General features: G+C 40.9%; 1 protein-coding gene across 2 annotated transcripts in view; it reads left to right on the plus strand.

Moving 5' to 3' along the window:
• Positions 1-20,145: 20,145 nt before the first annotated feature.
• GPBP1 (GC-rich promoter binding protein 1) overlaps positions 20,146-25,616 on the plus strand; it is a 73,035-nt gene continuing 67,564 nt past the window's right edge. The window contains exons 1-2 of one of the 2 annotated variants that reach the window (XM_060092907.1): positions 20,146-20,321; positions 21,556-22,512. The gene's annotated coding sequence lies outside the window, so the exon portion shown is untranslated. The remainder of the gene's footprint in view (positions 20,322-21,555; positions 22,513-25,616) is intronic. The other variant, XM_060092908.1, reaches the window with a different exon arrangement.

Below are 25,616 nucleotides of genomic sequence, written 5' to 3' on the forward strand. Positions count from 1 at the left end.
GAGAGGTTTACATGGGAAGGGATCATGTCCCCCAGTTGTCATTACTGGCGGATTCTCAGCATCGTCAGCACCAACTAACCAGCCATGAGGGTGAGGCATCTTGGAAGTGAATCTTCCAGCTTCCAAATGACCTGCTCCAGTTGACACTGCATGGAGCAGAGACAAGCCTTCCTTGTTAAACCCTACTCAAATTGCAGACTTGTGAGCTAAATAAGATTGTTGTTGCTTAAAACTACTGAGTTTTGGCATGGCTTTTTGTGAGGCAATGGATAACTGGTATACAACTTGGGTTCCACTGGGAGAAAGGTGGACTTGGTTTAGGTCTGAAGTTCTAACATTTCCACCTATGAGAAGTCTGCAGAGTATAGAGGTTAATCATATAGACCCTGGAGTTAGAACTTCTTGGTTAAAATTCCCAGTTCTGCCATTTACCAGTTGTGTGACTGTAGGCAAGTCTCTTATACTCTCTATACCTCAGTTTCCTCACCCATAAAATAGGATAATAATGATAACAATGATAAACCTACCACATTGTTGTCATGGTTAAATGAGCACTTAAACAGTATCTGGCACATAGTAAGCTTTAGATCATTATTTTCAGAGCAAAGTCAGCTTCATAATCTTTTAAAATTATTCCTTACCTGTGATTTCACTCTCTAGAGTAGCTGGGCTTGAGAAAATACAATTTAACTTTTTACACATTTAGTAATGACCTCTTTATTCAGATTCCACTGTCAGTCTGCTTTTATTTATTTATTTTTAAGTATACACATTTCTTCTATTTCTTTTTCTTTTTGGCTGCATTGGGTCTTAGTTGCTGCACGCTGGATATTTGTTGCGGTGTGCGGCCTTCTCTTTAGTTGTGGCACGCAGGCTCTGTAGTTGTGGTGCACAGGCTCTGTAATTGTGGCGTGCAGGTACCAGAAAGTGTGGGCTCTCTAGTTGAAGTGCGCAGGCTCAGTAGTTGCGGCTTAGTTGCCCTGCGGCACGTAGGATCTTAGTTCCCCGACCAGGGATCGAACCTGTGTCCCCTGCATTGGAAGGTGGATTCTTTACCACTGGACCACCAGGGAAGTCCCTTTCAGTCTGCCTTTTTACGTTTTACAAGATAATGTTTTATTTATATTTAGAAAAAAAAATCAGCAGCACAAAGGTGATAGGGATGGAGTGAGTTCGTGCTGAAAGCCCACCTGGTGGATTTCAGGCTTTCAGGTAAGCACATCATCTCATGCCTCCATTCTGTAACCTCTACTAATTTTGTATTACTTTCTTGATTATAAACATTATAGATGAGCTCTGGATTATGGGAACACAGGTATTAGTTATGTTTTTCTCTGCACTTTTCTGTATTTTAACATCTCTCAAAACTAAAAAAGAAAAAACGCAATACATGTTTATTATTCAAAATCTGGAAAATACAAAATAGTAAAATAATTACTCATAATTTAACCACCTGGAGGTTACTCTTAAATGGCAGTACCCATTTCTTAGTGAGGGGAAAATGGACCAACCATCTAAGAGTTTTATGAAGGTTAGGGAGGTGGCATCTGAAAGCAGAGGAAAGTACTGCACTTGACAACAAGTGATAGCAGATCCTTAAAAATAAGTCAGGGGCCATAAAGGCATACTTGACACAGATGAAGAACAGTAAAATTTTAAGACAATCAGAACATTACAACACAATGGTAATGATTTATGCAACACTTTTAATTCCATATGAACGCGTTTCAGAACTTTGCCATTCTAATTCACAAAACCATTTACTTCAAAAAATATCCACTCTCTGATAACCATCAAGGACCTACTGTATAGCACAGGGAACTATACTCAATATTTTGTAATAAGCTATCAGGGAAAAGAACCTGAAAAAGAATATATAAATATATATATATGTATATGGCTGAATCACTTTGCTATATACCTGAAACTAACACAACATTGTAAACCAACTATACTTCAATTAAAAAAAAATCCTCTCTCTAAAAATTAAAAATTATATATATTAAAAAAACACTCTCAAAACACTCTTTGGTTCTGTAAGTAACAAAATGCTTTTTGCAAATTTATTTCTTCACCCAATTTATGAATGATAAAGTTATCTCTATAGGAATTTCTGCCAGGTGGTTTCCTCTGACCCAAGTGGACCTCTTGGGTGATTAAAATTATACTCCTGGTTCTTTCTAGATGGAGGCAATGGCATGGAGATTGCACCAAAAGGAAGGTGGTTTCAGATCGTGATTTGGCCACCTAGCTTGAAGCAGAGGCAGCTGAAAGTTCTGCTCCTAAGGCAGGAACCCCACAAACAGAGGATGTCCTCCAGCCCCACCCAGTGCTTGCTCACAGCAACACTGTCCTAATACAGGATAGAGACAGTTTGTGGGTTTTGGCTTAAAAATACTACACTACTTCTCTCTCCCTAAACCTCATCCCCTAGAGACCAGACTCAACTGGATTGGGACCCTCCTGTTGGCAGTAAAAACTTTCTTGAGCACTCCACCTTTTCCTCCATAACAGGGTGCCAGGATGCACGCTGCTGTAGAAAGCTGTTGTTTTAGCAAATTTGGAAAGTTGTTGTGAGAGAAGCAACAAATGGAAGGGTTATACAACTTTATCTCAGTGAGGCAGGAAGTGAGGTTCAGCTGGAGAGATGGATTGGTTAGAAGGCTTGAAGAAAGGGGTAAGGGGCTTCCCTGGTGGCGCAGTGGTTAAGAGTCCGCCTGCCGATGCAGGGGACACGGGTTCGTGCCCCGGTCCGGGAAGATCCCACATGCCGTGGAGCGGCTGGGCCCGTGAGCAATGGCCACTGAGCCTGCGCGTCTGGAGCCTGTGCTCCCCAACGGGAGAGGCCACAACAGTGAAAGGCCCGCGTACCGCAAAAAAAAAAAAAAAAAAAAAAAAAGAAAGAAAGGGGTAAGGGCTGGGGATCAGTGCTGAGGGAAATGGGAGAAGCTGATCACGCAGCTCCAGGAGACCTGAACTGGAGTCTTGTAAATTTGTAACAGGGTCAGTCAACATGGTTCTGGGAGTTTCGGCAGGAGAGTCCCCAAATACAGACAGAGAACCCTCTGAAAACAAAATCACCACAAAGGAAGGGTTGAGAACATGAGTGATTTGGGGAGTTTTAGAGCATCCAAAATACAATCAAGATTTAGCTTTATTAGATAGTGAGATCTAGCAGATCTCAATTTTTCTAAAAGAAAAATGCTACAAAGAGGTTTCTCTTTAATCCAGAAATTCTCCTTTAGCTGAGGGAGAAGTGGGAGTAGAAGCCCTTCACAGACCCTCCCAGTACCACAACAGCCAAGGCCAGGATAGCCCCCGAGGGTGAGCTGGGAATTTGTGAGGGTGTTTTCTTGATTGTTACAAAGATAGCATTTAGTAAAGCTAGATCTAATCAACCTCACTTCTCTTGCTTGGCTTTAAGGTATGCTGAATTTTCTAGGAAGGCAACTACTGAATAAACTGAAGGAAAATTGTACCTCCTTTTATGGAGAACTTTACCAAGAAGCATTCAGAACTTTCCAAATAATACCACTAGTAACATGTCAGCTAATGTTATTTAAATCAATATAATACACTTGTTTTAGTCTGCACTTGTAGCTTTTGCAGTCAGTAATTCCACATATGGGAACTGTTAGGAGATAAACTGAGGCATATTAAAAATTTTAAGAGTTTAGGCAAAAATTGATTAGAATTGAGCAGCAACCAATCTAGCAGGTAGAAAGGAGCTCTGAGGAGCTGTACAACATGAAACACTTATCTGTAGAAGGGTGTAGGAACAAGGAAGTTACAGGAAGCAAAAAAGCCTTTTGTTATTGCAAAGTTACTTTCCTTCAGGGGGTGGCAGGAATCTATCAGGCAGAGTACCTAGCTAGTGCTGATCAGATGATTCCTGATTAACTGGTTTAAGATTCTGTTTCTGGGAGAATAGAAACTGTAACTAAGTCTTGGTTTGGCAACATGGGCCTTAGCATAAGTGATTCCATTTGGGGCCTGTTATCTTAATTTTTAACACTACAGACATATGAGTATCCCATTATGCATTCCTTTTAGTAAAACTGTGACTAAGCATTTACACACTGAACTGTGTTTTATTATAGATGACTTCCAGTTTATTAGAGTAACGGGGGCAACACAAAACATTTATTATTAAAAAAGGGAGGGAGGAGGGAGTAGATTCGTAGCGCTGAGACCCACTGGCCTAGTGTAAGACCTTTTTCCTTTGGGATCAATAGACCCTTTCAGAACATCATGTAAACCAGGAGACTTCTTATAAGTTCTGTATATAAGCATAAACATTTGCATAAGCACCCTATGCTTTGTATATGCAAATAGAGTCATTTTTAAGGGATATTTGGAAGATGAGGTACTGGAGGAGGGTGTGTGAATAGTTTCATAAATAAGGTAGACTTGCTAGGGTGTAAACAGAAAACAACCCTTATTCTTTTGCAGCCTTGTGTTTAAACTCTCTAGAATGGTTCTTGTCTGTCTCAGCACAAAATCTTGGGCATGTTCCATAGTATTTTCACTGTCACTTTCAGATAATAAATAGGCCAATTCGGTCCAATAATCTATATTTCAAGCTCCCACCAAGTCAAGCTCCCTCCTTAGGCTCTAATCTTTTCAGATTTTAAACCTTTAGTGGGGGGAGGGATGTGGTCAGTTTCTTCCCTGTTTTCTACTCCCCTACCCGCAATGTCAAGGTTGCATTGCCTCTTGTTTTATTGAGAGGGGAGTGGGAAGAGGAAACTGGACAAGGGGCTGAAAGGTGTTACACAGTTGTAATCTGGTGTTGGTGCCTTCTGGATTGGACAGATTCCAAATGCTGCTTCTCTCCCACAGAGTGCTTTTCTAAAAACTTAGTAAACCCTTCCCACTTTGAGAATATCTAACCTTAAAAACTATATTCGTAGGCTCCTACTGGCTCCTCTACTGGCCATGTGGGATCCTCCCTTGGCCCCTGGTTTTGACAAAGATTCTCTCCTTGACTGCCTTCTAGCCAGGCACCTCTGAGCCCCCTCTCCAGTAGGCCTCGACCTTGGCCTATAAAGATTAGAACAAATGCAAACATTGTTTCTAACAGCTCAAGGCCGCATCCCTAGGATGAGCCTCACTCCCTTAAAGGGCCTCCCTAGAAACCTCAAGGCTGCCAAAAGAATTGACTGTTCCAGCCAACACCTGCAGATAGAGCCTTGCCTCCTAGTCTCTGTGGAGGCATAGACGTCTAACTTTGATAAGGGCCAGTTAACAAACACAGATGGGTTTCACAGGCACCAACTTGCTCTCCCAGCTTTTTATGATTTTTCACCTCCCTCACTCTACTGAGCCCCTGCTCTCCGCTCTTCCACTATTCTCCTTTTAAACTGCCCAGCCACCTCTGAACAAACTCAACTCAAAGTTGAGTTCAGTTCACATTGGACTCTTTTTCCTATTGCAGTAGTATAGTACTGATTAAAATGTGTCCGTACCACTTTAGAGTCCAGCTTTGCTTTACTTTGATCGTTTTCAGGGATTTCCAGTGACCCACCTCTCTGCTGAAGTCACCACACCCTTTCAGGTGGTCATCTTGGGTCAAGTCCAGCTCCCTTCCCTGAGTCCACATCTGGTCTGTGGGTCACTCATGCATCCCCTACCCCACCAAGCTTCAGGTGCAGGCCATTCCCAACACAGTTCTCTGCTTAGCTCTGTTGTCGGAAAAGCAGGTCACCACAACTTTGAGACTTTCAGGCCTGAGTCAGGTGTCCTGTCTTCCAAGCTTCCCTCTTCATTGGTTTGAGGATGGCCTAAGCACCTTCCTCCCTTTGCCCAGTACCCAGAGCATTTGCGGGGAGGGAGAATATCACCGCAATAATATAGTAGGTTCTTGCTATTCATTTCTCTTTTCTTCCTACAATCAATTTCTTTTTTACTCATCCTGTCTTTATTTAAACTTTTTTCTTCCAGTTTTATTGATATGTAATTGATACACGGTGCTGTTTTAGTTTAAGGTGTACAGCATAATGATTTGACTTACATACATCATGAAATGATTACCACAATAAGTTTAGTGGATGTCCATCATTTCATACAGATACAAAATTAAAGAAACAGAAAAAAATACAGATATGTATAGATACATAGATATATTTTTTTCCTTGGGATGAGAACTCTCAGGATTTACTCTCTTAACAGCTTTCATATATAACATACTGTTACTGACCCCCAATGGATCAATGACCCGTCGATGGGTCCTTTGCCCAGAGCTGCAAATGCCAATCGAAGATTTGACATAGCAGAGCAGAAACTTTATTCATTGACCAAGGAATGTGTTTTTAGAGCATGTTTTTAGAGCATGAGCTCTCCCTTCTCCCCCAGGGGAGGGGACTAAGGGAATTTCAAGGGGTAGGAGGCAGACTTGTCATCAGGGCTCTAGGAAAGGGGCAGAGATGTCCTGGAGCAGCCAGAGGCAGAGGGGCTTGCGCAGTCTTCCACGATTCTTTGCATGTGGCACAAATTGTGCCTAGCAGAGTACACATCCCCCCTTGGGCAGAGACCTTAGCATGGTAATGAAGCAAAGGTAACTTTTGGACACCTCCAGGTCTCATCTGCTCAGGCATGTTCCTGTGGTCAGGTCAGAGCTGACCGGTTCAGAGCAGTTGACCACGGCATTTCTCTTAAAGCACAGCTGCAAAACATCTCTGTCAAATACCAGGTGCTTTAGAAACAAACACAGGGATAAATTAAGGCAAGGATCCTTTAGCTTTCAGGGGCTGGTATGGATGACAGTACAGCAGTGTTAATTATGTTTATCATGTTGTACGTTACATCCCTAGGATTTACTTACCTTATAACTAGAAGTTTTTTCCCTTTAACCACCTTCATCCAAGTACCCCTCCCCCTACCTCCCCGACCTCCGGCCTCTGGCAACCACAAATCTGATCAGTTTGTTTGGTTTGTTTTTGAAATATAATTGACCTACAACACTATGTTAGTGCCTGGTACACAACATAGTGTTTCTATATTTCTATACATTTCAAAATGATCACAATGACCCTTCTACAATGTGAGGACACAGTGAACCAGGAAGCAGGCTCTAACCAGACACTGAATCTGCTGGTGCCTTGATCTTGGACTTTTCAGCCTCTAGAATTTGAGAAATAAATTTCTATTGTTCATAGGCCACCCCGTTTATGGTATTTTTTTTAATAATGACCCAAACAAACTTAAGACTGGGATTTCAGTTTTTTTGTAATTTGTTGAAAATTTCCTTGATGATTTTTACTTGATGATACTTGATGATTTTTAGTGATGTTCAGTATATGCAAGAATGTGTAATACTGCTTTTTTTGGTACAAAATTATATATAAAGATTCATACATATATAATCTATTATATATAATAGATCACATAATTATGTATCATTATACTAGATTACATTATTATACAGCGCATGTTTTATGTAATATATGTTACATATATATTACATATAATATGCTAAAAAATGATCACCATGTTAAATTTAGTTAACTATCTGTTACAATACACAGATATTACATACTTATCAACTGTATTTCATACCCATGACTGTACTTTTCATACCCATGACTTATTTTGTAACTGGAAATTTGTACCTCTTAATCTCCCTCAACTATTTCTCTCTTCTCCTCAATCCTGCCTACAATCAAACTTTGATTTTTATAAATATAGATGGGGTCATGGGTATCTTATTCCTTGTTGCATCCTCAGCATTTAGCCTGTGCCTAGGTCAGAGTAGGCTTTACGTGACTTTGTTCTTTTTTTAATGGATGAATGATTATGGCATCAATAAATAAATTTTTTGCATGTAAGTTAAAGCAAAGAGCAACAAAGAAAATTCTAAATCAGGTTATTTTTCTGTTTCAGTTTTCTTTCTCTCTTATCCAATTTATTTTCTCATTCCAATTCTGCATTTCTCTCACTCTTTGAGTCACCAACTTTTTCCCCTCAAAGTGATTGCCTTCCTTCACCTATTCATTTTACACTTCTGGAAGTCTGGCTGAATTCATCCTTTGCAGTAGAAAAGAATGCTAACTGTAGGGCGACTTCCCAGAGTCTTCCTCAGATTCCCTTTTCATTCTGTGGAAGTGAAAAGAGCTTTTGCCCTGGATGATGGAGGACAATTGGATAGGATAAATTGCTTCTTTGTCAATTTATTTTCCACAAAAGAAATCCTCCTTTAAAGGGAAACTTATTTATAGATAGAATAAGTGAAGTTGATTTTTCTTTGGGCTAGCCACAGTGTTGACACAAGAAGGGAGGAAAAACACCAGAATTGTTACATTTATCCCATTGGTTGTTTCAGATGGCCAGTTCCTCTACCAGAAACCAAAGGTCTTTCACAATTGACTCTGGATATCATAGATGAAAGAAAACATTGCATAGTATCAGCCAGCCTAAAGGACAAAGACCCTGAATTCATAGACACTCCTAGACTGAAACTGACAGAAACGTAACACAAACTAGTAAAGCAATAAAGGAAATTTATTTGCTTGCATTACTATGAAGTCCAGAGATGGTCATTACTTCAGGAAGGACTAGATCCAAGGACTAAAATGATGTTAGGGTTCTGATTATGTTTGCCTCTGAGAGCTACATGGTAGGCAGGATGGAAAGTCCAGAGTTTCTCCACTGGAAATCTCAGATTTACACCCCGTCAGTTTTTAGTAACCCCAGTAGAAAGAGAATGCTTTCCTGATAGAATCTGTAGAAAAGTCTCAGAGAAGGTTCTGATGGATCTAGCTTGAGTCAGGTGCTCCAAATCAACACTGTAGCCATGGAGATAGTATTCCAATTAGGCAGGAACAGGACACAGATCCACACTTGGAACTGAGGAATAGGGAGGGAAATGGCTAATGGGGTGGGATCAGTCCCACTCATACTATACAGAATGGTTCTCTTAAGAAACCGGCATTCTGTTTTCAAATGAGAGGAGTGCTGGCTAGGTGCCCCACCATCATTTTTAAAAAATTTATTTATTTACTTATTTTTGGCTGGGTCTTAGTTGCTGCACGCAGGCTTTCTCTAGTTGCAGTGAGCGGGGGCTACTCTTCGTTGCGGGGCACGGGCTTCTCGTTGCGGTGGCTTCTCTTGGTGCAGAGCATGGGCTCTAGGCCTGCGGGCTTCAGTAGTTGTGGCACATAGGCTCAGTAGTTGTGGCTCACGGGCTTAGTTGCTCTGCAGCATGTGGGATCTTCCTGGACAAGGACTTCAACCTGTGTCCCCTGCATTGGCAGGCAGATTCTTAACCACTGCACCACCAGGGAAGTCCTCCCCCGCTATTTTTTTTTAAAGTCTCCACTTTAAACTTCTTTCAAGTCTGAAACTTAAAAGATGGCAATTCTTCAAACTACTCTGTTATCCATTCTAATATTTAGTAAATTTCTACCAGAAATCATCTCTTTATTTCCAATCAAGATCACTCATGCTCTAATTTATAAGCACACATACTTTTGTTGGAATCCTGACAGAGATGTCAAACAACTGTGACAACTTTGCTTTAATGACTTAATGGCTTGGAAAGAGAGAAAATTAGGAAGAAAAAGAAAAAAAAGGAGGAAAAGACACAAATAAAATAGATGCAAAATAACTCCAAGAGTGAAGCAGGATAGTTATGACTGAGACAATCAGTAGCCTTAGTTATCATTGGAGTCAGCGCTGGAGGTTACTGAAATTAACACTGAGATATAGGGCTTATTATGGAAACCTAGATGAGTTCTATTTCTTGTGCACTTGAGTTTGTGATCTGAGATTCATACTCACTACATGTCCCAATCTGAATTGTGATTTCCATCTTCCACCTAATTTGTTTCTCTGCTTTGATTTCATAGCTCAGAAAATGCCACCAGCATCAACACAGGTGACCAAATTGGAAACTAGTTTTTTCTTGCCTTACCTTCACAAACATTTAAACATAACATTTTCTGTATCCACTCTTGAATCTGTTCATATCTTTCTCTGTCCATTCACCTATTTACTCACTCAATTCCTCATGAAATCCAGAGTCCAGTGGGTGAGGCATATAGCAAAAAAATAACCATAAAAGTAACTGTTGAACTTATAGTTACGATCAGTGCTATAAGGGAGAGTACAAGGGGAACTAGGGGGTCAGGGACGACTACCTAAGGAAGTGACATTTAGGCTGAAACTTGAAAGTTCATAAGAACAGGTGGCAGAAGGTGGGAGATCACGTGTGTTCCAGCCAAAAGGAACAGTTTGTGTGATGACCCTTTACACAATCGTGGTGTGTTAGAAGAATCATGGAGGAGAATTATGGTGTGTAGGAGAAACTGAAAGATGGCCACGGCAGTCTCAAGGCATCATCATCTTTCACCTGGATTACTGCCATAGCATTTTAGCTTTTCCCTTCGTGGAGTTTCATTTTCCTAATCTCTTCTTCAGAGGATTACAAGGAGGCCCTTTGTTAAAACATGAATCCAACATGTCTCTTTCTTACTTAAAATAAAGATTCTCCAAAGCCTTCAGGATAAATACCTAATCTCCCTAGCACAGGGTCAAGGCTCTTGGGATGTGTTCTCTGTGTTGTTCTCTGGTCCTCCCTCACGGCTCCTAGCAGTCTGTGTGGTGGCAGTCACTTCTTTTGCATCTTTGGAAATGCCTTGCTCTGGTTTATTTTCATCTTTGCACCCCTGGCTCTGCAACAGATTTTAACTGGAAGGCCCTTGCCTCCTGGAATTCTGTTCAACTCATCAGACTCAGCTTTTTTTTTTTTTTTTTTTTTTTTTTTTTGCGGTACGCGGGCCTCTCACTGTTGTGGCCTCTCCCGTTGCGGAGCACAGGCTCCGGACGTGCAGGCTCAGCGGCCATGGCTCACGGGCCCAGCCGCTCCACAGCATGTGGGATCTTCCCGGACCCGGGCACGAACCCGTGTCCCCTGCATCGGTAGGCGGACTCTCGACCACTGCGCCACCAGGGAAGCCCCCAGACTCAGCTTTTTTAAAGATTTCTTTGAAAGCCACCTCACAGCACTCTGCATACCTCTAACATAGCACTTGGGATAAAGTCTTGAGATCCATACACTTGACAAATGTTGAGGGGTTACTATTGCTAGCACTGTTCTAGGCACTGTAGGATACAGCAGTGAACAAAACAGGTATTATGTCAGCTTCATCCCTCAGATTGTAAGAGTCTGGAGGACAGATTGTGTTTTAATCATTTCTGTATCCTCAACAGCACAACAGTGCCTCATATAATTAAATCTGAATTGAATTGAGCTAGTATTCAAGCCAAGGTCTGCCTAATTCCAAAGCCCATGATCTTTCCTTTACTATGTGGAATCCAGGTGAATCTGAGTCTATTAAAGTAAAAGTAGTAACACTATTAATGAAAAATGGCAGCATGGGTCGCATCTATCTAGGACCTGGTTCATCATAAATGCTCAATAAATAATGTTATTTTGTCAAATCTTCCTTTTAAACTACCATCCTTGGCTCAATGGGTCACCCTCTGGCATATTACCATAATTTTTCCACCACTGCCCTCTCCTTCCTCTCCAGACACACCCTCTAAATTCAGAAACATTTATTACTCTACAGTTTATAGAAGAAAAAATTAGATACAATCTAAATGTTCTTCCATAAGACACTGGTTAAATAAGGTGAATTCTTCCAATGGATTATTACACAGTTCTTAAAAATAAGTTAGCACTAAGTGTACTGACATAGAAAGATGTCCATACATTACTAAGTTGAAAAAACAAATTGCAGAATAGTATGTATAGACCAATTTGCTAAAATATATATGTGTACAACACGTATGCATAGGAAAGAACCTACAAGGATCACAACAAACCGTTCACAAAAGCTTAACTCTGGAGGTATAGTAGGATTTTACTTCTAATTTATTATTTTTTTAATTTATTTTTTTAAACCAGATGTCCACTCGTAAAGGAGTGCTTTTATTTTTTTTTATTGATTTTTAAAAATTCATTATTTTTGTCTGTGTTGGGTCTTCGTTGCTGCGCGCAGGCTTTCTCTAGTTGCGGCGAGCGGGGTCTACCATTCATTGTGGTGCGCAGGCTTCTCTTGTTGCGGAGCACGGGCTCTAGAGTGCACGGGCTTCAGTAGTTGTGGCTCGTGGGCTCTAGAGCGTAGGCTCAGTTGTTGTGGTGCATGGGCTTAGTTGCTCCGCGGCATGTGGGATCTTCCTGGAGCAGGGCTCGAACCCATGTCCCCTGCATTGGCAGGCAGATTCTTAACCACTGTGCCACCAGGGAAGCCCACTTCTAATTTATATAGTCTTTTTTTTCAAAACAAACAACTTTTTAGTAAAGTATAGCTGATTTACAATGTTGTGTTAGTTTCAGGTGTACAGCAAAGTGATTCTGTTATACATATTTATATATTTGTTCTCTTTCAGATTCTTTTCCATTATAGGTTATTACAAGATATTGAATATAGTTCCCTGTGCCATACAGTAGGCCCTTATTGCTTATCTATTTTATATATAGTAGTGTGTATATGTTAATTCCGAACTCCTAATTCATCCCTCCACCCTCCTTTTCCTTTTGGTAACAAGTTTGTTTTCTATGTCTGTGAGTCGGACTGTGGTTCTTAATTTAGAGACACCCTTGACTCTCCTAGATCATTGTCAGATGGGCTACAGGGGGTTGTGCACCCTCTGACAGAGCATGTACCTTTTGTATGTATGTAGAAATGTACTTTTTCTCCCCCTGGGGATGGTGTACGTTATTACCATTAGATTCTCACAATGATCCTTGACCTAAAATGAATTGAGCCATCTGATGCTTAGGACATCCTCCATGAATGTTATTTATCTCCAATAGGTTTTTTTTCCTAATGTTTAAATGTTTTATGGAAGTATAGTTGATTTACAATGTTGTGTTAGTTTCTGGTGTACAGCAAAGTGATTCAGTTGTATACTTGTATACAACTGAAAAAGAATATATATATATAGTCTTTTTCAGATTCTTTTTCATTATAGTTTATTACAAGATATCGAATATAGTTCCCTGAGCTATACAGTAGGACTTTGCTGTTTAATTTATACACTTTTGTATTATTTGATTTTATAATAAACTTGTATCATTTTCATAATTAAAAAGGAAGAAAAAGGTGAAAATTTAAAAGATGCTCTGATAACATAAACTATTACCATATTAATTCCTATGAATTTTTTAAAAGCCAGTTAGTGTCAACGCAGCTTCTGGTCTTAGTAAAGTTGAAGTGATCTATGATTATTTAATTCTGAAACTTAAAGGCTTAATACTAGGTATCAAAATGAGAAATCTTTAGTTTTACTTCCATATCTGATATACTTTGACTGGCTTTTGATCATGCCATTTAGCCTCCAGTCTGTATCCCTATAGGCTCTTTAGGCAATTAGACTCAGTGTTACAAGAGGCATTAATGCATTTAAGTAGTATTATTTGGAGAGGCAGGGGTTTCCACTGAATTGCACTGGGAAGCTATTGGTTCAATAAAGTTTCTAAAGTACATGATGGATTTCTTTTCACAAAATGGGTATTCAGAACCAAAAGTTTTGGAGGGTGCTACCCCAAAATGAATTTGGAAAGCTAAGAGGATAAATACCAGGGAAATGCCATCACAGAGAATATTCCTAAGCAGTGTCCCACATATTTATTGTACCTAGAATCAAGAGGTAGCAGAGTAGCCCAGCTCTTGACTGAATTTCTCTCATGCCACTTGGTCAGTAACAAGGTGTAGGGGGTGGTGGCAATTACACCTCCAGGGTTCCTCGTATACCATTTCTAGAGATGGCAGAGGAAACAACATATTGAAATAGATCACAAATCTTTTAAAAACTCTACAAAACGTTTTCTTCACTTTATGTACAATGATTTACATGCATTTATTCCTGCTGTAGCTTTAAAATTATAGATGCCATGCAAGAAGAGTCTGTGTTTTGGAAGTCACATATTGGAGAGAACATTTAAAAATTTTGTTGATAATTGTGTTCATGCTAATAGTGTTCCTCCATACCTTCTAGGACAGAGGGAGGAATACAGATGTGGAAGTGCCAGTTAGGAAAACTGGGCCACCCATAACTGGATCCGGGAGGAATAATTGTCAACCCACGTATCGGCTTTGATTAAGGAGTAAGTGGTCAATTCTCCAGTAATTAATTCTATGTACAATTGAAAAACTCATCAAAAGGAGAAAATGCTTGGTAAATTTAAATTTATAATCATGAATTAAATTGAGTGAAACTTAACAGGATCAGGAACCTTTTCTAGTGGAAGGCAGGTTAGAAAAGTGGCTCAAAAATAGTAACCATCCTTACTGTGTTAAAATAAAGAGATCATAAAGACTAGTAAAAAAATTTTTAAATTTAGAAATCAAATGTTATGTTAATCCTTAAAATGGAACATAGACAAAAGGAAGAATTTTTTTTTTTTTTTTTTTTTTGCGGTACGCGGGCCTCTTACTGTTATGGCCTCTCCCGTTGCAGAGCACAGGCTCCGGATGCACAGGCTCAGCGGCCATGGCTCACGGGCCCAGCCACTCCGCGGCATGTGGGATCTTCCTGGACCAGGGCACGAACCCCTGTCCCCTGCATCGGCAGGCGGACTCTCAACCACTGCACCACCAGGGAAGCCCAGAATTTTTTAAATATGGGAAATTTTGAACACATGGATTAAAAAAAAATGGATATAAAGGTTTATTAAATTTTTTTTTAAATAAATGTTTCTTTTTTTAAGATTTATTTATTTATTATTTATTTATTTTGTTTTATTTTTGGTTGCACTGGGTCTTAGTTGCGGCATGGGGGAATCTTTGTTGTGGCGCGCGGACTTCTCTCTAGTTGTGGCGTGCGGGTTTTCTCTTCTCTAGTTGTGGCATGCAGGCTCCAGGGCACGGGGGCTCTATCGTTTGCGGCACGCAGGCTCTCTTTTTGAGGTGCGCGAGCTCAGTAGCTGTGGTGCACAGGGCTCAGTTCCCTGACCAGGGATCTAACCCGCGTCCCCTGCATTGGGAGGTGGATTCTTTACCGCTGGATCACCAGGGAAGTCCTGGATATAAAGCTATGATACAAAGATATACAAAGAACAAATACTTAAAAGGAATACATTAATATTTAAGAGCCGTTATGTCTGGGTGGTGGATTATAGGTAATTTTCATTTGTTTATACTCTTCTGTGTCTGTCAAACTTTCTACGTGTACAACTTCTATACTTAAAAATTTTTACTAATGAACCCCAAACTTATCAATCAAATTTATCTTTAAATGTCGACAAGATTAAGGACAAAACAGATCTTTTCAAAGTTAGAGTTATACTCTATCATTTTTTCATTTGTTACATAACTGGAAAAAAAACCTTTTTATTTCTTGTAGAGCAGGGTTGTTCCTGAAACATTTCTCTTCAAAATGTTTTCATTTTCATTAACCAATCCTTCATTCATCCAGGAAATATTTATGGCGTGCCTACTCTGTGCCCAACATCGTGCCAGGTGCTGGGGACACAGCAATGAACAAAACGGGAATGGGCTCTCCACTTATCAAATCCATTGAGGAGAGGGACCCATTAATCAGATCAGCACAAAGTTTTGAAACTTGCCAAGAAAAAAGAGGAGCAAGCAAATATTTTTTATGATAGCAAGGAGAAAACCTGTGTGAGTCTCTGATTTTCTTCAAGCGAGATATTTGAGCCTCAACTCGGATTGTCTGTGAACCACCAGAGTGCAATAGTAGGACCACAATCGGCAGTAAACAGAGAATATGAGAGGACCTCTGTACCTTGGCAGTGACCTCAGAGACTGGTCAGTCTGTGCTGGTGCATAGGAACGGAGCTCAGTGGGTTCTGGACCCTTCATTCAACCACCCAGCCAGTCACATTCACTGAAGATGTTCTATGGGCTGAGCATTGATTTAGGGGCAGAGGATGAATAGAACAGTGTCCCTGACCACAGTCTCACCGTCTAGAAAGGGAGGGACACAAAGTGATAAAAGTGAGTGTAAATCCATGTGAGAGTCCAGAGAAGGACGTTCCAACCTTTATCTGATGGTTATTTACCTCAGTGCCATTTGAACAGGGTCTCTAGGGATAAGAAATAAGAATCTGCAAAGTAGAGAGTGGAGAGGAGAATGGTAATCTAGTAAAAGGGAATAATATCTGCACAGAATGTTCAAGAACAAGGGAAATTCTGAGAACTGCGAGTAGTGTGTGGCTAAAACAAAGACTAAAAGTGGGGAAAGCATGCATTTAACAAATATTTATGCTGTGGCTGAAACTATACTAGTTGCTACGAATAAGTATGAATAAGACATAGTTGTTGCTTTCAGGGATCTTTGAGTTCCATGGTAGAGACAAGTAAGAAAATCAGCAACTATAATCTAGTATAATAAGTGTGGGGGATGATAAGGAAGCTCCTGGACACTTTCTAGGATCAAGGTAGAGGTAAAAATGGGTAGATAATCATAGAGGTAAGCACAGGGTTGTACAATGGGAACACAGAAAAGGAACACTGGATATAGTCACATGGTTTCCTACAGAAATATTTTATTTTGCTCCCCAATTGCTGCAGATTTTGGGGCAATAAAGTTTTAAACATTAAGTTATTATAAAATAGTATATTCAAATAGTATAGCAGTGAAGAAAACAAAAAAATCCTGATTTGATGATATTAAAGTTATTCTTTAGTTACTTCTATATAAATATACCTACTTTGAAAAATAATACATTCTGATGCTATATATACTGTTTTGCCACATACTTTTTTTTGTTTTGTTTTTTGTTTTTGCGGTACGCGGGCCTCTCACTGTCGTGCCCTCTCCCATTGTGGAGCACAAGCTCCAGACGCGCAGGCTCAGCGGCCATGGCTCACAGGCCTAGCCGCTCTGCAGCATGTGGGATCTCCCCGGACCAGGGCACGAACCCGTATCCCCTGCATTGGCAGGCGGACTCTCAACCACTGGGCCACCAGGGAAGGCCCTGCCACATACTTTTATCTCTTAACATATTGAACATCTTTGCATATGTTGGCCTACCTTATTCTTAACAGCTGTACAGCATTCTACTATATGGATGTACCTTAGTTTTTTAACCAGTACTCGGTTGGTAGACATTTAGGTTCTCTGGTTTTCACTATCACAAGTAAGTTGGAAATGAATACCTTCATTTACACATCATATATACTTGGGCTAACATTATTTTGGAGCAAGCTACTTAATCTCTTTGTGACTAATATTTATAAAATCATTGAAAGAATTACCAAACTTATTCAATATTTCTTATATAGGGCTTGGTTAAAAAAGTGTTCTTTCAAACTACTATAATGTATGTTCATTAATAAATTAAAATACTCTATTATGTGATAAATCCTTTGTTTAGATTTCACTAAATGAATAAAATAATGGAGAACATGTTACTGGTTGGAGACAAGTTCTTGTATTTAATTTTTTAGTTAGCTTTTTCCTAATGATTAGAAAAGTAACATAGGCCCTTAACAGGTATGAAGAGTAAAGATCCTCTATTATTCTGCTACCTGGAAATAAGCATTGGTAACATTTTGGTATCTATTCAGTCAGACTTTATCCTTTGATATATACTTTTTTTAGATGACAAAAAATGGACAGTCCTATAATCTACCTCTTATTTTTCTTAATGGTATGCTATGAACATCTTTTCATGTGACCTTTTTTTTTTTTTTTTTTTTTTTTTGCGGGCCTCTCCCTGTTGTGGCCTCTCCCTTTGCAGAGCACAGGCTCCCGACTCGCAGGCTCAGCGGCCATGGCTCACGGGCCCAGCCGCTCCGCAGCATGTGAGATCTTCCTGGACCGGGGCACGAACCCGCGTCCCCTGCATCGGCAGGTGGACTCTCAACCACTGCGCCACCAGGGAAGCGCTATATCCTCATTTTTAACAGCTTCATATTTCATCTATGGATATACCATTATTTACTCACTGTATTTATATGCATTTGGGTTGTTTCCGGTTTTTTTTTTTGGTACTTTTAAACAACTTATCAATGAGTATCTTTATAAATTATTGGACACCTTTCCTATTTTTTACAAATAAAAATTCTAAGATGTAGAAGAGCAGCTGATACGGGTTAATGCAAATGCCTATTCCTTATACCTTCATCTAGGTTTTACTCTTAAATCTTTGCCGATCTGCTAGGAGAAAGTAGTACGTCACTATTAGTTTTATTTTCGATGTTTCTGATTTTAGTGAGGTAGAGCATCTTTCCGTATAATTACTGACACATACAGGATTAGCTTGTTCATGTCCTTTACTCTTTAAGAGTCAGTATGGTTATCTGTTCCTTAATTTCTAAGAGCTCTTGATATATTTACTATGTAAATTAAACATTATTAGATATTAAGGATAGCAGCCAAGTGTCTATAATTAAATATTAACCTTTTTGTCATCCATGTTACAACTGTTTCTCTACTTCATTATTTGTTTTTCAACTTTACAATGTCTTTTGCCATAGGAAAGGCACAATTAGTGTTTTTAAATTATCAATACTTTTCCTTTGTTTATTGAATTGACAACATGCTTAGAAACAGAAGGAGAAGCAGGTCTTGTCCCAAAACATAAGTTACTTCTACAGAAGTAATGTGGTGTGGTGGAAAGAAGGTGAATTAAGACCCAAACGGACTTGCGATAAAGTCTGGTACAGGCAAGTTGTGGCACCCAACTTCCATGTCGTGTAACCTGAACCAGTTTCCTCATCTACAAAATGAGGAAAGTAACACCCACTTCAGAGACTGGAATAAGGATTAAGTGCATGGCACAGACAAGGAATCTATCAAGTGTTAATTCCTTTGCACTCAGCGAGGCATTATTAATTGCCAAGTGTCCACCTCCCCTCCGAAGAGTAAAAGATTGGGAGGTGTAATTTTTGGTGAGTTTACATTCAAATATTCTTTCAGGGAGCTTTTAGAAGCAGTCCATTAAACTACAAACCCCATAATGCATATAAAAGAACCATAAAGTTTCCGTGTATGAAGGCTTTGTGGCTTGGAGGAGGGCGAAGAGCCAAGTACTTTTTATTCTCTGGATTTTCCCTCGTTAAGACACCTTCCCCCCACATAATCCGTAAACAAACATTGTTACTTTTCTTCCTCTTGGCAGGGCAATTTCACAGGTTTCAAAGTGAGCCTTCAGTTACAACGCGAAAAGGTATCGCAACTAGAAAATGGTGACGCCTACAGAATTCTACACAAAATCGTCTGAGCTGTGTGGGACCGAGACACTTGAAATAATTCTCCCCTGCTGTAGATTTAATAAAGAGAGAAACGATAATTAGCACGATTATATCCAGTAGCCATTTTTATCCCTTGAGAATCTGGGCTTCGTTTCCAAAGAGCGAGTCTCGCCTCTTCAGTCACCAGACTCCCATACGTATATTATTCATGTCCGACACCCTCTAATATTTGCACACGGTAGTGGATCCACTGCTTCAGGGCGCCCGATTAGCCCTGCGCCAACCCTGCCGGCGCTCCGCCCGCGGAGGGGCAGTGTACAGGCGAGCCTGTGATCTCGCAGCCGCCCAGGCCCCAGCGCGGTACTCCGCGCATCGCGCGCGCCGCGGCACCTCCGAACATCTAGCAGTGGAAGACGCCGCGGCGCGCGCCACTCGAGCCCGCGCGGCCGCCTCCCGAAGCAGCGTTCCCCTCTGGCCGCCCCCCCCAGCGGCCCCACCATCCCAGGCTCCGGGCTGGCCCCGGACTGGGGGAAGGGAAGGAGGAGGGGCTCCTCAGGGAGCAGCGGGGAATTCCCCCTTCCACCGAACCTTCCCGATTGTTCACCGTCCTCACGTCAGCAGCAGGGGGTAATCCCCAACTCCAGCTGCTCCTGACGTCACCGCGCGGAGCCACCGCCCCCTGCGCGCCCCTGCCTCCGGGACCTCCTCGAAGCCCCGCCCCCAGACATAACCACGCCCTCCTCCCCTCCCCCCAGCCGCCCGACGTAGGGGGCGGAGCTTGTTTGGCCGGGGCGTGAGCGGTTGCTTGGGCCAGAAGGTTCTTTGGTGGAGGAACTCCTCCTGCTGCCCCGCCCAGTAGGTTCGTTCGCACCGATTCTTCCACACCCTATCTCCCACCTCCTTCTCCTCGCCCCGCCTTTCCCCTCCCGTCTCCTCAGCTCCTCTAGTTCCTTCCCCGCCTCGCCACCTTCCCCGATCTCGCGAGACTTGGCCCAGAACATTGCGGATCGGGTCGGCGCCATTTTGGGACTGAGACTGGTTGTGGGGGAGGGAAAAGCGGCAAAAGGGGATTATTCAAAGTACCGAAAACCTCCTCCCGGGATCGAGCTCAGCGGCATCCCTAGGCCAGGGGCACCTCTGGTGTCGCAGAAGGTAACAGCGTCCTCTGGGCTCGGCGCCGTGTTCTGGGGAGGGGAGGGGGGGTGCCCGTGTCGGCGTTAAGGTTTGAGGGGTCGGGAGCGGCGTTGGCTGCGCGAGGTGTGAGGCTGTCCGCGGGCGGCGGCGGGGGGGAGGTGGCGGGAGAGCAAGGAGAGAGAGGGAAGGACAGCGCGGGGAGGCCCTTCTAGGTGTTGGCCCGGGTGGAGCGGAGGTGGCAGTTGTGGGGAGGGGGTGGGTGGCTTAGCCTGGGCGGCTGGTGGGGGGGGGTTGTTTGGCGGAGGCTGGGAACGAGTCCGGCGCCGTCCGTGCTTGGTCTTCCCCGCTCCGGCCTCTCGCACGCGCCCGCCTCCTTCCGCACCGCTGCCGCTCTCGGAGGGCTGAGGGAGTCGAGGCCGAGTTGTGGCCTTCGGTGGTTTCTCAGCGCGGCCGGTCAGCCCGCCTCTCGAGGTCCGTGGCCCGAGCTGTGGACTGAGGCGAGCGCTGTCTAGTCCCTCTGAGTCCCGTGGGGTCTGAGGGGACTGGTCTGTTTGGGGGAGAGAACCACTCTGAACGCGGTTTACGAGAAGGGCTAGGTTCTTCCACCCCCTCAGTGCTGTGAGAAAGAAACCTGTTTCGTTAATTCAAGGAAATTGGGAATCCTTACATCTCCTGCTGCCCTTAGAAGCCGGGTAAGTCTCACGTTCGGGCGAATTTAAGGAATGTTCTAGCCCCACTTCTCAGGCACTAACCTTCCTACTCTGAGCGGGGAAAACATGCCTCTTCTTTTGGACATTCTGATTTGGAGGGAGCGTCTTTCTCTTTATATCCCTCATTCTCTAAGTTGCATTTAGTAATAATGCTCGGTGGCAGCACACCTATCTATTCGTTTTCCTTTGGTGGATTGAATAGAAAATACAGAATGTCTTTTGTCAGATTGTTTGCTCGTTTCATAGTTCGTAATATTTACTCAAAGTATAAGGAGGTTTGCTTATATAATCCTGTTAGCTTATATCCGCACCCCCTTCCCAGTTGAAATCAGCGCTTGCCCTCCATAATACCATCTCCCATCGTTTTTCCCTTGTCTCTACATATCCTGAAGTCCTTTTCATACTGTTGACTTTTTTTGGGTGCTTGCTTGGTATAGAAGTGCATTTCTCTCCAGAGGTTGACTGTTTAGGATGGGAATTAATTTTTAGCTCAAAATTAAAGCTCACTGTGTAATTTAAATTGTTTTTTATAACTTTTACAGGTGATTGAATTACTCAGATATGAAGATCATCTTCTAGGTTTTGTGTAAAAGGCCCCGGATATTTCAAGTGGCCATTTTGGAATTACAATGTTTCTGGATAATTTTGCCCCAGAAGTTTATTAAAATTGGCAAGAATCATCTCTGAAGTGAATTGGTAGTAGTGAACAATTCTACAAGCTTTAAAGAGACCCAGGCATTTCTTCAGTATTTTGGTTCAAACGGATAATATAACTGGTTAAAGTATTTCAGCTGGTGGTATTTTTGCCCCCCCCCCCCGCAATCCCTCCCCTGTTGTTGGTGTTCTTCAGCCAAACTGTAAGATATGTTTGATTTGTGTACTGAGTAATTTCTCTGCAGTTTCAAATTACTGTTTAAATATTGCTGAAGTTTCATGGCAGTTTATTTTTACCTTTATTTAAAATTTTAGGAATTTTTGACCTCAGCCCTTTTCATGTCACAATGGGACAGCTTTTCTAAATGAAGACATTGAACGAATACAGTTTTTTTGCTTTTATCTTTTATTTACATGGAAATTTAAGATGTTGCAGTTTCCCAGCAGCATGGTAGTATTGAGATAGCTGTGTGTCTCTGTTTATGCTGATGTTTAGGAATGCTCTTCAGATGTGAAATTTTCTTTTTGTTTTTGCTTTTTGGCTCGTAAATTGGATATTTCATCTGGAGTGGATAAGTACAACAGTTACAAGTACATGGAATAATAAAGACTTTAAAATCTTAAATCCAAGGAACTTGGCTAATTCTGGAGATAACCATATGAAAACTTTAAAACAGAAATATGGGTAGCTGACTGAAGTAACTCTATGTCAAGTAGCCATAGGTTAAGTATCTTCAAAGAACTTGGATTTTATTTCAGAGGATACAAAATAAAAAAACAAACTGGAAAACATAAAGATTACAGAGAAGAACCCAACACCTTCCTGTGCAGTCCTGTTGGAAATTGTAAGTACCGTGTGGTGAGCAAATCAAATGTCCGTTTGTAAACTGTAATGAGAGTCAACTTTATCCCTGTGTTATTCTTGGAAGCCTTTCAGTTTCTTGCAATAAGATTGCTTGGCTTCAGTTTCCTGGGCAGTCTGAAAACAACTATTAAGTAAATTGAAATGCAGAAAGAATTAAAAGTTAAGAATATTTCAGATGGAATAGTCCAAATTTGAAGTTTTTGTGCTTCTAAAGTAAAAGACAAAATCCATATGGTCAGTATGGCTTTATGGATTGGTAGAAAGGTAGGAAAAAAACACAACAAATAGCCAGTTTACTTTTCTAAATGAGTGAAAATTGTGTTCTAAATGCAGTTGAGTGTTCCAATTTAGATTTAGGTAGTTGTTTAAAACAAATTATAGGGCTTGACTTTTAATCTGGTATTTCATGAAGTAAATTGTTTTAAGGGGTAACAGTTCCTAACTTTTTAATCCATTATAGAAATTTCTTGAAACAATTTTTGAAGTGGTTTTGTATTTCAAATTATTCCTTAAGATCTGACTTCCAAAAAGTCAGTTCATTACTAGGAACAGAAACTGAGAGGAAGTGAGCAAGGTGCACTAAGAACCTTTCAAATGACTTAAAAAAAAAAAAAAAAAAAAAAAGAGTATGTTTTCTCCCTTGGAAGGTTATGCTGCCTTAAGTTTATAAACAAAGCTTGTTAAAAAAGTTGTGAATGTTAATTGCTGTAATAGAAATCTTTTGACGAATAAGAGTATCATCTTTTAATAATATTTGTATATTTGAGGATTGAGTGGTGTTATGATTTGTTACTGCATTTAGTTTTTCAGTGAATCATAGGCATTCAGTAGAAGTGTTTGTTTTTGAAAAGTTAAGTAAAGTTTATTTTTAAAGCAATTTATATTAACAGATCAGTGTAGCTAAAATTAGAGTTTATTTCATTTAATTATTTTTCTGAGATTAAAAAAATTGTAACTTTTGAACACTTTGCCAAGATGGCCTAATAACTGGTCAGTTGCTCATTTATTTTGAACACAGAACTTTTTTGTTGTTGTTGTTATACTGTTGTATCTTGTTAGCTCACTTAGAGCAGAAGAGGTAGGCGAGTCCGAAAGATTGTAGGTATTTAGATATACATATATGGTATTTATTTTCTGATGTAAAATTGAGATTAGAGTTCAATAAATCTGTTAGAATAGGATATTTGTGTTTTCTGGGTCAGAGCTGTGTGTAGTACTCCTAATTGAGTTTCCACCTTGATTTATGTAAAATTATGATGAGAACAACCCCTCTTCTCCCCCCTTAATTTTTATGCTTCAGAGGGCTTGTATTTTATGTATTCCTTAACTTAGTGGATTTTCAAGTTACTTGTCTAAGAACATGCATTTTAAATGTGATTGAGAAGTTGAACTGGAAGTGAATGGCCTTTATTTATAGAAAAGAACCACGTAACATTTACCATTTGTGATTATTTTTCTTTAAATTTTTCCTATTGATGATGTTACTCCAAGCAGTAGTATCAGGATAACGATTATTCAGTGACCAGGGTGTTTTTTTTTAATATAAATTTATTTATCTATCTATTTATGGCCATGTTGGGTCTTCGTTGCTGTGCGCGGGCTTTCTCTAGTTGTGGTGAGTGGGGGCTACTCCTCGTTGCGGTGTGTGGGCTTCTCGTTGTGGCTTTTCTTATTGCGGAGCATGGGCTCTAGGCGCGCAGGCTTCAGTAGTTGTGGCACGTGGGCTCAGTAGTTGTGGCTTGCAGGCTCCAGAGCTCAGGCTCAGTAGTTGTGGCGCACGGGCTTAGCTACTCCGCGGCATGTGGGATCTTCCCGGACCAGGAATGGAACCTGTGTCCCCTGCATTAGCAGGCATATTCTTAACCACTGTGCGACCAGGGAAGCCCGACCAGGTTCAGTTAACTCTAATCCTGACGTTCGTGAAATTTGTTTACAGCAGTTGTTCAAGGACAGATTCATTCAACTTGGGTTTTTGATAAACATTTCATTATTTTCTTTGCATTGAAATATACAGTACCAGTAGTAACTGGAACAATTGCTGGGTTGCTTCTTTTCCCCCCTTAAGTACCTCTGTCTCCCCTACTCCCATTTTTTTTCCTTTTTTCCCCCTTCTGTGCCTGAAAAAGATATAGGTCTAAAATAACAATTATAATGACTAACGTTTATAGATGATGATAGTGTCATGTATTTTGCTGTGTAGATAGTATATCTTAGAGGAAAGTACTATTGTTACAGTGGTATAGGTGAGAAATTTAAGATTTTAGGGAGACTGAGACTGGGAGAGAGTTACTTGGTTATGACCAAGGTTAGGTTGGAGTCTTGACCAAATTTCCAAGTCTGACTCCAGAGTCCCAAATGCTTAATCACTAGTCATATTTAATACTGCCTTCATGTGGATTTTACTTTATTAACTCATTCTGTTTGAGCATAATCACTGATGTTTTTGTTTTTCTTATTTACTGCTTCTCTTTGGTTAATATTGATTACTAGTAGAGCTTGGAGACCAGCTGAAAGAAGATAAACTACTGTTAGTTTTGCTATTTGTTAGTAGCTATTTGAGTGATAACTTTGGTTAGCTAAAAATTAAAATGTTTCAGGTTGTGGAGTGAACGTAAGAGAGAAGAAACTTAATTTTTTTTTTTTTTTTTTTTTTTTTTTTTTTTTTTTTTGCGGTACGCGGGCCTCTCACTGTTGTGGCCTCTCCCGCTGCGGAGCACAGGCTCCAGACGCAGGCCCAGCGGCCATGGCTCACGGGCCCAGCCGCTCCGTGGCATGTGGGATCTTCCCGGACTGGGGCACGAACCCGTGTCCCCTGCATCGGCAGGCGCACTCTCAACCACTGCGCCACCAGGGAAGCCCTGAAAATAAAATTTAAAGTTAGCAAGAGAAGGGAATAAGGATGGGAACCTCTAATCTGAAAGTAAAATTACAAGTGAGGATAGAAACTAAACCCAGGCCAGATTTTCTTTGAGTCAACCACTTTTTTTGCTTAATTTTTGATGAAAATGTTTTGATAACAATTTAGATCCAGGTAAGGGTAGTGATGTAGAAAAAGGGTAATTTCTGGGAGTTAGAAAGGAGATA

Source organism: Mesoplodon densirostris, chromosome 3 (genome assembly GCF_025265405.1).
Source record: "Mesoplodon densirostris isolate mMesDen1 chromosome 3, mMesDen1 primary haplotype, whole genome shotgun sequence".
NCBI classification, from domain to species: domain Eukaryota; kingdom Metazoa; phylum Chordata; class Mammalia; order Artiodactyla; family Ziphiidae; genus Mesoplodon; species Mesoplodon densirostris.